At 66.2% G+C, this 13,866-nt stretch overlaps 1 non-coding gene across 1 annotated transcript; it reads right to left on the reverse strand.

The window, feature by feature from the left end:
• Positions 1 to 4,177: 4,177 nt before the first annotated feature.
• Trnaa-agc lies at positions 4,178 to 4,250 on the reverse strand. Its single transcript has one exon. It is a non-coding gene; the product is annotated as a tRNA-Ala (tRNA).
• Between the last annotated feature and the right edge of the window lie 9,616 nt (positions 4,251 to 13,866).

Raw genomic sequence — 13,866 nt, forward strand, 5'->3', positions numbered from 1 at the left:
CCTGGCTGCGGGCCCTGCCGTCTGCCGACACCGCCACACCACTGCAACAAGAAAGGAGATTAGGAGATGGCCCGTCCAATGAACGCCGTGCTGTGGCGTGCTGCGTGGCGGGGTCCTTGGCGGCGCGCGGCCCGGCGCAGGAAGCCCGCCACTGACTGGCCACGCCGCGCGACGCGCGTTGGGAAAGGTCACGGTGCGGCCCCTCACGCGACCGGCAACCGGCCCTTCGTGACATTTCGCACGCCACCGCCAGTGCACCGTCGCCGTCTCTCTCGCGCCCCTGCGAAACAGGGATAGTGCGACAGAGACAGAGTGAAGGGACTGAAGCGCGGCGGCAATTCGCGTTAATTGCTGCGTAAAGCTGCCGCGGAAGATCACCGCGGTGAGGCGCACAAGCACAATTCAACGGCCGGGGGATTGGGAGGGGGAGGCTCTCGCGTAACTACGTAACCGCTTTACTTTGGCGCGCCCAGGGGGCCCGAGGCCCAAGGCCGCAGGCGACAGCCGCTCGCCTTCTCGTGCCGCCATGGATGCAAGATGCAAACGACTTCTCGCCGAGCGAAAAATTGGATTCGGGTGACAGTGACGGGGGGCCGTGATCTCGTAAAGACGGCATGGCGTGGCGTGTTCAGTGGCCGCCGCACGCCGTGGTGCCGCGCGGCCGGTCGATGGGCCTGCACCGTAAACGGCGTGAACGCTCCTGAGGGGATCTGCCGGCCGGCCTGCCGATGTGGAGGTAATTAACTTTAACCGGGAGGTGATCTCGCTGCGCCGTCACCACCGCCAGACCCTCGGGACGCCACGGACGCCATGCAGTCTATTAGCGACGTGCCGAGTGGCCCCCCGTCCCTCCAGCCGTGCTCCAGCGTGTCCCGGCCTGAACCGCCTGAACGCCCTTGACGGTGATGCAAACCCCTCAAATGAGCGTCAGCCGGCGTCAGCGTGATAGACGATGCGTTGCGGTGAGGAGCTAACCGGTCTGGACGCCTCGGCGCCTCGGCCGGATTTTTTCCTCGGCCGCCTTAGGTTTCTTAATAGAAAAAGATAATAATGGCGTGGCGTTTGGCGGCGCATCGCAGCATCGCAGCCACAAGAACGCACCTCACCTCCTACCTCCCCGATGACCGACGGCGGACGAGCGACGGCGGACGGGCGCGGACGGAGGCGCGGACGGAGGCGCGGACCCAGGTGGACTGGCACCCTGCTCAAGCACTGACTAGAGCACTGACAAGCAGCGCTGCGTCTTTGGCGCACCGCGCACCGCGCTCCGCGTGTGGAGACAGGTGGCCGGCCGCGCCATCTGCGCGAGCGGGGCGGAGCGCGGAGCGCGGGGCGCGAAGCAGTCATCGCACACCACTCACTCACTGGACTGTACCTTCACGAAACAGAGCCTCGATCGCGGCCACGCCGGCCTCGTCCTCCTCGCAGAGTCGACTCCAGCTTCCAGCCCAAGTGGCGCTGGGACGCTGGGGGGCGTGAGAAGTGAGGTACAGTCCGCGCCAAGGTGGCGGCCATCACGGCGAGTCCGTCAGTCAGTCAGTGGGTGAGTCAGAGTCCGGCCCGAGTCAGAACCGACCCACTGGACTTACTAGCCGGACTGTACTCCAGCGCCGCGACGGCCGCTCGGCCACACGGGCGCAATTAATGTACTGCCCGGGATCCGCGATCCGCGTTCTGTGTGTCCAGCGCGGTGCGGCGTCGGCTTAGTCGCTTTTAGCCCTATTCCGGGTATTCTCGGCGCCGAGACCGCTGAAGCAGCAGCGCCCCGCTCCGACAAGCAGTGCGTTCGCGACTTGGCGACCCGCGGGGTGTGGGGGCGTAGCGGGCGTAGCGGCCCGGCCGGCAAAGCCCGGCAAAGCGGAACGGAACGGTGTAGCTTTACACGGCATAGGCACTTCACTTCGCCCACGGCGGGGGCCAGCGCGGCGGGGTCGCGGCCCGGGTGACAGCGACGTCGGCATCGCGCCGAGGGCGTGCCCTGGCGTGCCCTGGCGTGCCCTGCAGTGTGGCGGCGTGGGTCAAGCGCCTCGCCACCAGCGCATCAGCGCATCAGCACTCGGAGAGCGAGCGCTCCGCAGCCGAGCCGCGCACTCAAAGCGCTCAAACGCGCCATTTGGACGCCGTCAGCGGATCAATCCGGCACTGAGTCAGTGACGCGGAATGGAACAGTGCGGTGGCGGAATCGGAATGCACGCCATATCGGCGGTCGGGGCACCGCCCTGCACTGCCCTGCATTGCTCTGCATGCTCTGGCTGGCTGCTGCACCTGCGCGCCGTGCGGTGCGGTGCGCGGCCTGCATGCGTCGCGAGCCCAATCCCAGCCGGCCCACTCACAAATTGCCTCACCGGCCCGGCTCGGCTCGGCTCGGCCCGGCTCGCTACTCCAGTGTACGTGCGCGAGGGGAGCCGAGACCTAAAACCAGCCATTACCCGAGGCGAGCGAGCTGCCGCCGATTCCCACGCTTTTCATATCAGCTTCTGTTCGGCCGCCGCGCCACACCGTGGTCGTGACTTGTTCTCGCGGGCATTTCAATTTCAATGGCACAGTCACAGTCCGCGCCGTTCACGCTGTTTCTCCAGCAAAGCAGTGAGGCAGTAAGGCGGTGCCAGGGCGGTGCGCGGCAAGGACGGGCGGCCCAGCACGCGGTACGAAGTACGCACCAACGTCCTGCCGCAACATTCTCCCCGCCGTTCTGACCCGCGTGTCCTAACTGTCGCCCTGCTGCATGTAGATGGGCACGAGTCTGGTGAACAACCGCATTAATGTGCACGGGGGGCGCGCGGCGCAGGGGCCGGCGGGGCGGGGCGGAGCAGGCGGAGCAGGCGGAGGAGGCCCTGACCCACGGGCGGGGGACCGTGCAGCACGTTGCGCCAGCGAGGAACGGGTGACAAACGTGACGACAACGAAACGCACAAAACACATCGGGGCTGGCTGGCTGGCGGCAGGCGGGCGGCGGCGGCCCGAGGCGGACAGACAGGCGAGCTGGCAGCAGCGTGCCGGGAGCGGGAGCCCCTGCGGACTCCCGGGCGGGCCGCCCCGTTGCACACGGGTGGCGGCGGGAAGCCTACCCTCCAGGCGCCATGGCCCGGCCCGTCCGGCCCGTCCGGCCCGCCCGGCCAGCACAGGGGAGAGGGAAGGAGGCGACGTCGTGCCGCGGGTCGCGCCAGCGCCTTTTGCAGCAGAATGCACGGCGCGGGCACCGGGTCTGCCTTCCGCATAGGAACGAAAAGGGCGAGCCAGCGTTGTGCAAGCGTGCAGGCGAACTCTAACCCCGCTGCGGGGGCGGACGGGGCGGACGGACGCCAGCACTGCGGCTCGTCACGGCGTGCCCTTGCAGCGATGCAGGCGGGGCGCGGTCGCCACTGTCGTCCGACTGCCTCTGCCTCTCTCTCGCAGCCCATGGCAACGCCCCGGCAGACCAAGGGAGTCAGAGCGACAAGACCACGGCTCGAACTGGCCTGCCGATGGCCTGCAGTCACCGCGTCCAGTCCAAGTGAATAATGAAAATAGCGCGACGGCGGCGCACGTAGACACGGAGAGCGGTGCAGCGCGGCCAAGGGCAGAGAAAGAGAGAGACATATGCCTCGCCTTCCTTCCTGACGCCACCCGCAGGTGTGCGAGTGTGTGCGTGTCCTCGTGCGTGCGTGTGTGCGTGCGCATGCGGAAATGGGTTGGAGAGTACACACGAGACTCGCACCCACGCACGAGCGGCCTATCGGGCTGTCGACGTGTCGACGGGGCGCTTTATGCCGTTTAGCGCTTCCCTGCAGTGTCGCCGTCGACAGGCCGTCAGGGTCGCCCGGAGACGGTCGGGTTAGCTCGGGGGTCGCAAAGCGTGCACCGCGAGGAAAAAGTAAACCCCTTGGCAATTCATGTATGGAACACTCAGCGCCTGGGTAAGGTAGAGGCCTGGGAAGCGCATCCGACAGATGCAGGCATTCACTAACAAAGCCCGTCGGTAAAAAAATTGCGAGGGAGCCACCACCCCCGTAATCCTTGTCAAAATTCTGTCATTTACCAACGTTTTTGAGCTATTTTTCAACGTTTTTGAACCAATTTTCCAAAATTTCACGCGTAATCCCAGTAAATTTCCCCTAATCCCGTAATCTTGTGTACGCCTGAAACGAAAGTGGTGGCCCCCTCGTAAAATTGGAAACAAAATTTTTGAGAAAAAAAGTGGAGGTGCGGGGTATCGATCCCCGTACTTCTCGCATGCTAAGCGAGCGCTCTACCATCTGAGCTACACCCCCGCTACACGTCGATGGCGCTGACGTGAGCACCACATTCGAGAGGCCCGACCGCTTGGCAAACCCGCGGGCCCGCGGCCTGGCTGCGGGGCCCGGCTGCGGGCCGCGGGGCGGGGCGGGCTATGCGGGGCCCGGCCCAGCCAGATTGGATCACGACTCACGAAAACCTGTCTGGATCCGCGACCGCGGACACGAGGTGGGGACGGCGGTCTTGTGGGGCAGAGCGGCACCATGCACTCGCGGCGGATGAGGCGTCTGTCTTCGCGGCGGCCAGTCTGCACTTCCCTCTTCTCATCTCGACCCTCGTGGGGGCCGCCCTCGTGGAGGTCGCCGCAGCCCTCCCCGCCGACACGCCCCTCTGCGAAACGGGCCAGGCCGGCCAGGCGGCAGGCGGTCCTCCAGTTACGTCACGGCGCCGTGGTGATTGGAAGCGTGTCCGTGGTGTCCGCCGTGATGGTGTGGGAAGGCCGGACGCCGTCATGGCCAAGGCCGCGGTGCCGGTGCGGTGTGGCAACGGGGTGCGAACACTCGCCGGAGAGCGGCGCCAAGCCGCCAAGCCGCGCCGGCAGCCAGACGCGGCGGCGTCCTATCCCGCCACGTGTGCCGGGACGCGACCAACGACCAGGCACCAAGCTCCGAGGACCCTGCCGCAGCCGCATTGTCCCTACACCGCCCGAGGGCCCGGCCCCCCGGCTCGGCCCGGCGCACCCCGCTGCTGCCGCTGCTGGCCACCATGCACATAATGCTGCCGTACGGCGGGGCGCCACGAGGCCATCAGAGCCCCATCCTTGCCCGGGGCGTCCCGGCGTCCCGGCGCGTCCTGCCCGTCGTCCCGCACGCCGCGCCGCTGCTCTCCGTAACGCGGCGGGAGAAAACCAACGTCCACATTCCTGTACTGATTGAGGGGGCCGCGGAGCGACGCGCGGACAGGTGAAATGCAGCTGGGAAAGAAAAGCAATGGAGGAAGGTGCCCAGGTCCATCTCCCTCCTTCCAGTGAAAACACCGACAACTGCACAGAAGCAACGGGTAACGAGCGGCAGGGATAAACATCCCCCAAATTGAATTGGATCAGATTGAGCTGCCCCGCTGCGCACTGCGGCTCCAAGGACACTCCTCCGGCGCCCTACCCCACGGGCTCGAGTCGTGAGATTGAGATTCAAAGTACACTACAACGCGGCCCAGGCCCGGGCCCGGGCCCGGACTGGCCTAACGAGCGCACTGGCCGCCGCATTCGCCCACTCCGTTCACTCCGAAGTTATAATGGCTCCATTATCCTCCACGCTGACGCATCGGCGTAGACCCGGTCGGCCAGCTCACCCGTCCCCGCGGCGGCCCCGCCAGCAGCGCCGGCAGTGCGCGGTGCTACGCGGTGCTACGCGGTGCGCCGGCGAGGCGAGAGGCCCCTCGCCGCGCGTCTGACCTTGCCCGCCGTTTTTTCCTCGCCGCGTTTTGCGTTTTCCGACCTGCAACATTTCCTCCTTCTCCTCCTGCTCCGTCGTCATTATCCGAGAGGCGCTTTCGCAGCGTTCGCGGCGTTGGCGCTCAAAGGCTTGTCCCGCTTCTTCTGTCTCTGGCGGTGCTCCAGGAAGCCTCCAGGCAGGACGCTGGAAGCTGCGCGGGTGGGAACTGGGAACGGGTAGAAGGCCGCGGGGGTGAAGGGTCAGCGTCAGCGCCGCGCTGCGCCAGATGCAGAGCCGATACTGCACTGGGTAATGAGGCACCGCGAGGGGGGGGGGGGCACACGCTCCCTGTCGTTGCTGAGACACCCAGTGGTGGACTTGGCTTTACACTTAGTTTGAAAAATGGTGGCGACGCAGGCCGCGCCGCCCACGCGGGGTGATATGGGTCTGTTGTGCAGACACGTCGCGACACGCCGACACGCCGGCCTGGATGCAGGCCGCGCATCTCAATGATGCTTGTTTGCTCGCGTCGACCCACTGAGCGGCGTAGCCGCGCGGCGCCACGCGAATGTGCTGATGGGGTGCAGGTCCCGCTGCATTGTTTGAGAGCGCGCCGCTCCAGCCACGCGCTCCAGACGCCGGACGGGACGGACGCACTCGGAACGCAGCGCGGGGCTGGGCCGGGCTGGGCCGGGCTGGGCCGGGCTGGGCCGCTGCAGCTCATTTTCGAACAGTGCTCTGTCTCTCTCGCACCCCTGTGCGACGCCCCTCAGGGCGAGAGAGACAGAGCGACGTGGGCACTGTTCGGATTGGGGCTGCTGGGCTCAGGGCCGGCCGTTAATGAGGGACTGTCTAAATGGACTTCCCTCCGGCCGCTCTGCCGGTGCTGGCCCTGCTGGCACACTGTTGCGTCACGCGGCACGGCAAGCGGGTGGACCTGCCGCCGCGTGCGTCGCGCATCACGCGTCGCGCCAAGGGGTGACCAACTCTAGATTTTCGTGTACTGACGATTACATGTGTTTCTTTTGTTTATTTTATTATTATGAATATCCTGATTTTAGGAGATTATAGATGATTATAGGTTGATTATTGGGGAATGTTGGGGATTATTTGAGCGCCGACCTCGGAAATCTGTCAAAGTGTCGAAAATCAAATAATGCTGACTTTGGGCCGCCACTGCGTCCAATTTAGTTGTGGTCAAAGGCCTCCCTCAACGCGCTAGTATTATTAAGACCCTACTCTTTCATGCCCCGCCTCGGGAAGGCTCTGACCGCTGATAGTTTGGGAGCAGTGGTCTCGCAAAATGGTCAAAAAGTGAATGAATCCCCGAAAGTAGCCGTTTCTGCTGACTTTGGGCGGCCACTGCGTCCAATTTACTTGCGGTCAAAGGCCTCCCTCAACGCGCTAGTATTCTTAAGACCCTACTCTTTCATGCCCCGCCTCGGGAAGGCTCTGACCGCTGATAGTTTGGGAGCGGTGGTCTCGCAAAATGGTCAAAAAGTGAATGAATCCTCCCCGAAAGTAGCCGTTTTTGCTGACTTTGGGCGGCCACTGCGTCCAATTTACTTGCGGTCAAAGGCCTCCCTCAACGCGTTAGTATTCTTAAGACCCTACTCTTTCATGCCCCGCTTCGGAAAGGCTTTGACCGCTGATAGTTTGGAGACAGTGGCCTCGCAAGGTTTGGCTGGGGGCGACTCGCGTCGGTCTAAAGGGTCTGGAAGTAGTCTGGGGTTTCAGCCGGACCGACGTCGCGATGCAGCGCCGCAGTGCCGCCGTCGCCGCGTCTCGGCAGAGCAGCGCCGGCAACGCGGTCCGCAATGCGCTTACATCACGGTGGAAGCGCGGTGCGGGCGGTGCGGGCGGGCCATCCACGACGCGGTCTTCGACGCCGCGACGCCCGGCCGAGTGCGGGGCGTCGCACATAGCCAGCCCGCCGCCGCCCGCCCGGCCCCCGGCCCTGGCCGAGTATCGGGCACACGCCGGCCCGTTCCGTTCGGTTTGCCCGCCGCATGGCCTGCCGCATGGCCTGCCGCATGGCCTGCCGAAGGGTGGCCGCGGCAGGCCTGATTCCGATCAGCGTTTTCGCCGCTCTGCCTCTCTCGCACCCTGCAGATGGCACTGCGGCCGAAATGTCAGGCCGGCTGGCCCGCTAGCTGCGGTCCCAGTAAAAGTGGCTCACCTCCGCCATCGACGCGTCGACCACAAACCGATAGGTGCAAAAAAGAAGGCGCTGCGTGCGCGTCGCACTCGAAGACTCGCAGCCGCGACCGCAGCACAGCCGGCAGCAGACTCCAATCCACTGCACTGCGTAGCACTGCGTGCAAGGAAAGGCCGGAGCGTGATTGGCGCCGAATTAAGCGTGGCCTTGGCGGCCCTGGCGGCCTTGGGGCTCGTCAGCGGGTTGGCCAGGGTGGCCGGTGTGCTGGAGGAGGCCTTGCACCGCGTGCAACGGGACGGCAACGATGGGACGGAGCGGGGCCCGCGGCTTCCTGCGCGCCCCACGTGCCACGCCGCCACGCGCACGGACGGGCCAGGATGCTTTTTGCATTTCGCATATTTTGATGCCTTTTTGTTTGATGGCCGTGGCGCCTGACGCGTACTCGTGACTCGCGAGGCGCGCGGGCGCTGCCTTTCGCCGCGGAGAGGCGAGTGGAGTGGCGTCTGCTTGCAAGGTGCGCGGCGTGCGCGGCCGGCAGGGCTTCCAAACGATCCAACTAAAAATAGGGAATGGCATTTCGCCTTTGGGGCTGTGCTGGCTGTGCTGAGGACTGCGGCCGTGACCAACTGAATGGCGAGGCACCACGAGGATCGACGGGCCGCTGGGCACGCGAACACTAGCATACCCCCGCCCCCCGCCGCTTCCCATCAGCCGCGAACTTGGCGAAGTTAGCGGGGGCCCGGGACGCGAGAGACGCTGCCGATGTTCCGGACGAAGGACCGGAGAGCGAGGGGCGGGGCGGGGTGGGGCGGGGGACGCGGTGGCGGGGCGCGGCGGCGCGGCGTGCGTGCGTTGTGCTTGCGTTGCCGTGTTGTGCTTCGGCGGGCCGCCGCGCCGCGCCGCCACGCCGTTCGCTTGCGCCGCAAGGTCACGGGCGTCTCTGTTTACTCGCGGGCCCCTCCGCCAGCCCTCCGCGCCACGAGCAGGCGATGCAGGCCCTGCTGCAGGCGATGCAGGCGCTGCTGCAGGCGCTGCTGCAGGCGCCATGAGGTGGGTATGCCCTGCAGGAGAGGGCGTTGACCGCGGGCCACGCCGTCACGCCGATGCGATGTGACATGCCCCGACGCGCAGTTGACCCCGGCGCGACAGCCCGAAGGTCCTGCAGGTCGACGCCGACGTCGTGGCGACGACCGCGCGGCAGCAGGCCGAGCTGTACTCTGCCTCTCTCGCACCCTCCGGCCCGGCCCAAGAGAGCGAGAGGGACGGAGCGTCGACAGTCCTGTTCAGAATCAAACGGCAGGCGATTGATGATGTCACTGCGCCGCGAGCGGCGACCCGGCCGGCGACCCGAGCGGCTCTGCACTGCACGGTGACGGCGGGTGACGGTGCCTGGGTGACTGGCCCGGCCGCCAATAGAGCTGATGATCACACACCGCACCGCGCGGTGATGCTAAAAGCGAAAGGCAGCGGCCTGCCGGCCTGCGACGGCTGCAGACACATTTTACATTTTCGCAGCCCACGCGGGACATCTGGTTGGTTTGTCGAGTACTACGCGGGCCGGCCGGGCCGCGCCTGGACGCGTTCCTTTGTCTCGTTAAACATGCAGTGCACTGCGGAGAGGGAGAAGGGGAAGGGGGCTCCCGGAGGGCCCCGTGGCCGTGAATCCAGCAGGCAGTAAAGTGTGGGAACTTTAGAAACAGTGCGAACGGCCCTCGCTCTGTGTGCGTGCGTGTGTGCGTGCGTGCGTGCGTGCGTGTGTGTGTGTGTGTGAGGCAGACACACGAGGTGCAGGCCTGTTTGCCGTCTGTGTTGTTGTGAGTACGGCCGGCGCGGGTGTTGTGAGTGTCTGGCGGCGCGGTACCGTCCAAAGCATTTCAATTTCGGTGGAAAACGCCTTAAAACAGCTCGGCCGGGGCAAACTTCAATGCCATGTGTGCGTCGCCGCGTCGCCGCCGTCCCGGTGCCCCGCACCCCGCCCCGCACCCCCGAGCCCGCCTTGCGTCGCTGCGCCCTGCGCCCTTTTTTCGTACGCGGCTATTTAAGCGTGCTCTATTTTCAGCCGGGAGGTGACGGTTGAAAAGGAGAAAAAGCGGAGGAGAGAATAGAATAGTCTGTCGGGGAGGCGGGAAGGTGGGGAGGCGGGATTACTCGAATGCTCGAAACCGAGACGGCGAGACAGCTGCAGGAAGCGCGGCCTGGATTGGAGCCCTTCCTTTTTTGCCGCCAAACACTGCCACTGTCTATTAAAACCATTACGCCCAAAACGGGCCCAGGCGCGGCTTGCGCAGTGGTCGGTATGAGAGACGGCGCGGTGCGGCGCGGTGCGTGGTGGACACTTGATGGCTGCAGACGGCAGCACAAAGACGAGCACTCTTACTCTTCCCTTCCGCGCTCCGAGCGACAAACCCGAAGCGGCGCCAAGCGAAGCGCCACTCAAAGGCTTTGCGAAATGGGCCGCCGCCGTTGTTCCGAGCACCCCGCCCCGCCCCGCCCCGCCCCGCCTCACCACAGCGCATCATTACTCAATTACACAAGTGCCGGCAACGCCAGGACGGCCTGGACCGGCCTGGACGCCCTGCAGGCCCTGGAGGCCCTGGAGGCCCTCGTGCAGGCTCGTTACAGCAGCGTTATAGCGGCGTGCAGTTCTTCGGTCACGGCGCGGCGCCCCGGTCCCCGATTCATTCATCTTGTCCAGCGGCGGCCGGCCTCGGCCTCGGCGTGCCGGCTGCAGTGCCGGCCCCAGGCTCCAGGCTGGAGTTCGGCCCAGGCAGTCCAGGCAGTCCAGCCTGCCGCCGCCGGACCGCGACGAGACGGACCTCGGTCCGCAGCGCCGCGGCCAGGCCGAGCAGGGCCGTGGATCTGTTCCGCGCGACGCGCCACGCGGCGCGCTTGGAGGGCGTGTCCGATGTGCGGGGCCTCGGCTCTCCGAGAGTGCAGTGCACGGCCCTCGACGACAGTTGCTCCACGCAGACACGGCGCAGGGCGGCGCTAGGCGGCGTGAGGAACCAGCGAGAGCGCCGGGCCGCCGTGGATGCTTCTCGTGGCCCTTGTCACAGCTCGCGTGCATCGCCGTCGCCGACGCCATCACCTGACCCTGACGCATCATTTACCTGCCGGTGCACCTCAAGGGCCTTATCACGATGCGCGAAGCGAAGCCCCGCAGCCGCGCCTGTTTGCCGTCGAGTTCAACGTGAGCGATAAGACAACGGAATAGTTAACGGGTGGATGCATAGATCGGAGGGGACGCCGCGCTGGCATGGCCGTTCGAACCATGAACGTCTCCTGCTGGCGCCACGCCGGGACCGCCACGCCGTGCACCTAGTGTAACCGCGGCGACGACGGCTCGGCGTCACCGACACCGCAATCTCGAGGCCTTTGGGCCTTGCAGTGTGGCACCCATAGAGACACGCGTTGGTCCGGAGGGCGGGGCGCAGCGCGCAGCGCATTGGAGCTGCGCGGGACTGAAACTGAAAGTGGACCAAGGCGGCGGGGCTGGCTGCCGGGCGCGCCATGGCGGTCCGCGGCGACGCACTGGCCCGCCTGCAGCGGGGTGCCCAGAGAGGACGGCGCCGCCGAGACACTGCCATGGAGCCGATCGGCGCGGCGAATGGTGGATCGATTTGGCGAGGTCAGCGAGGAGGAGAGCGACCCGCGGAGAAAGCCTCCACGCCGTCACGGCGACGAGGATATCTCGAGTCATCGTTCGTTTTCTTTCCCTCCTTATCGAACAGGGGCGGGCCGCGGACCAAGCCGCGGCGTGGACCGCGGGCCGGGCAGGTGCCTCCGGGGATGAGCCGCGCGCGACCGCGGGGAGCTACGCCGCGCGCAGCCACCGCCAGCACGAGGTCGACGGCCACGACGACCACCTCGCCGCCGATTGTCCCCCGGCCTTGAGGCGAGCACGGCGAGGCGGCAGGCCTGCCCTTTGGCACCCTCAAGGCCCTCAAGACCCTCAAGTTAGGCGCGGCAGCCGCTGCGCAGGGACTGGGGCCACGAGGGCGCTATGCTGCACCCATAAATACAATAAATACCTCCGGAGTCCCCTTGGCCAGGCCGGCCAGGCCCTCCACGGCCACCTGCACGGCGCTGCTCGAGTTGAAGCAGCAGCAGGCACCAGCAGACCTTGACGTCAAGACGGCTCGTCAGAGCGACGTCTGGCACTCAAGGAGTGCCTGCCCTCCCAGCCGACCGAGCACCTCAAATCTCCACCGGCTAGGCGGAGGGGCGTGTTTAGGACGTTAGTACAGCCTCTCGGAGCTCAGCGACTGAGCTCGAATTAACGTCGCGCTGCTTTGAGGCTGGCGCCAGTGGCTGCGTGGAGACGCCACGCCAATGTGAGTGTTTGGTTTTCGGGAGCGCGGCCGGAAGAGGAACGCGCGCGGGCTGGGCTGGGCTGGGGATGAGAGGGCTTGATTGATTAATCAAATCCCTCGCGCGCCGCGCCGCCACGCGCCGCGAGTCCCAGGAAGAGAGAGGTCGGTGTCTCGGTGTCGCAATGACGAGTCGCGCGGTCCTCGGCTCGGCTCCCCGTGCTCGCCGCGGCACCGCGGCACCGCGCTCATCGGGAATGAGTTGCTCGACCCCGGCCGGCCCGGCCTTAGGCCCGGCGGCCCTACAGTGTGCGCGCGGCCAGCACGGCCCGGGCCACTGACCGCCACGGCGCCGGCCGGCTGTGTCGCAACCCCAGTCAGTACGCAGTGCGCAGTGATCCGAGTGAGCGATGGAGATGGGAGCCCTGCCAAACGCCGGAAGGAGAGCAATGCAAAGGCACAGCCCTGGAGACGGCCACGGCGCCTAGCGGTGTGCAAAGATGCAAAGGACCCGGACGGGGACTGGGATGGGACCCACACGACGGACGTGCACGCCTTTCAGTCTTTTCTTCCACCGGTTTCGTCACAGCAGACGTCACGACGTCGCGTCCCCGAGTGCATTCGCCCTCTCGACCCTGCCAGGCACCTCCAGGCACCGCCAGGCCGGCCAGACCCTGCCCGGCGGAGTGCGCTCTCTGCCATTGACTCGAGGGCACGGCGCCGCGGTGCACGCCGCGGCACGCCGGCAATCGCACACACACATGCACACATACCTGAGTTTCGCTCGGGGCCCCCGAACCGAACGTGTGACCCCACCAAAGGATTGCTCTCCGAACGAGGAATCCATTGGTGGGGTCAAACGTTCGGTTCGAGTCCTGCTCAAAACGCGTCTAGAGTTTTGGCCGCCTCCACCGTCGTCGTGTCGGCAAGTCGGCGTGCCCGAGCGAGTGAGCGGCACGGGCGTGTGCTACGCCACTGGATCCGCGAGCGGCGTGCGCCCCGGCGTGCGCCAAGGCGTGCGCGACATGCTGGTCACGCAGCAGGCGAAAGGGAAATCTGGCTTATCAGCCGTGCGGCCACGGCGTCGTCGCCACGCCGCGGCACGCGGCACGTCGCGCTGCGAGGCGGCCACGACGCGCTACGCGAACGGAGCCATGGCGGAGCCCGGAGGCCGGCCAGCAGGACCTTGCATTCATGGAGCAGCGAGCTACGCGAACGTATAAACCAGCGTCGGAGAGTCGTAGACAATGGGATGGGCTGGCCGCGTCTTTTCGAGAGGGCCGCCCCGCCGCTCGGCCCGCGCCTTTCGTCCCGCGTGCAGGCGGATGGTCCCCGCCGGCCACTGCCAGGGGAAGTCCCAGTCCTTGCTTGCCGCCGCGGTTTACTTGCCGGGAGAGACCTGGATCCGCGGCGCAGTGCACGGAGTCGTCGAGGCCAGGAAGGCGTCGGGGGCGGGGCGGGGTGGGGCGGAGAGGGGGCGGGGTCACGACGTCGCGGCAATGCGGGACGACGGCGTGAACGAGGAAAACAAAGCAGCCGGGGAAAAATGAGGGCGAAGTCGGAAACTATTCAAACATAATGGGCATCGGCAGATGGGAGCGGGCAGAAGTGGGCAGCACAGGTGAGAAAAGTTTCCGAGTAATCTCCGACTGCAGCAGCAAGCCGCGGCCGCACATCGGCACACCACATGCACCTGGCCGCCTCGGAGCGCGCCACGAGGCCCGCCATGTTGACGCGGCAGAACGACGGA

Source organism: Thrips palmi, unplaced genomic scaffold (genome assembly GCF_012932325.1).
Source record: "Thrips palmi isolate BJ-2018 unplaced genomic scaffold, TpBJ-2018v1 HiC_scaffold_5, whole genome shotgun sequence".
In the NCBI taxonomy this organism is placed as follows: Eukaryota; Metazoa; Arthropoda; class Insecta; order Thysanoptera; family Thripidae; genus Thrips; species Thrips palmi.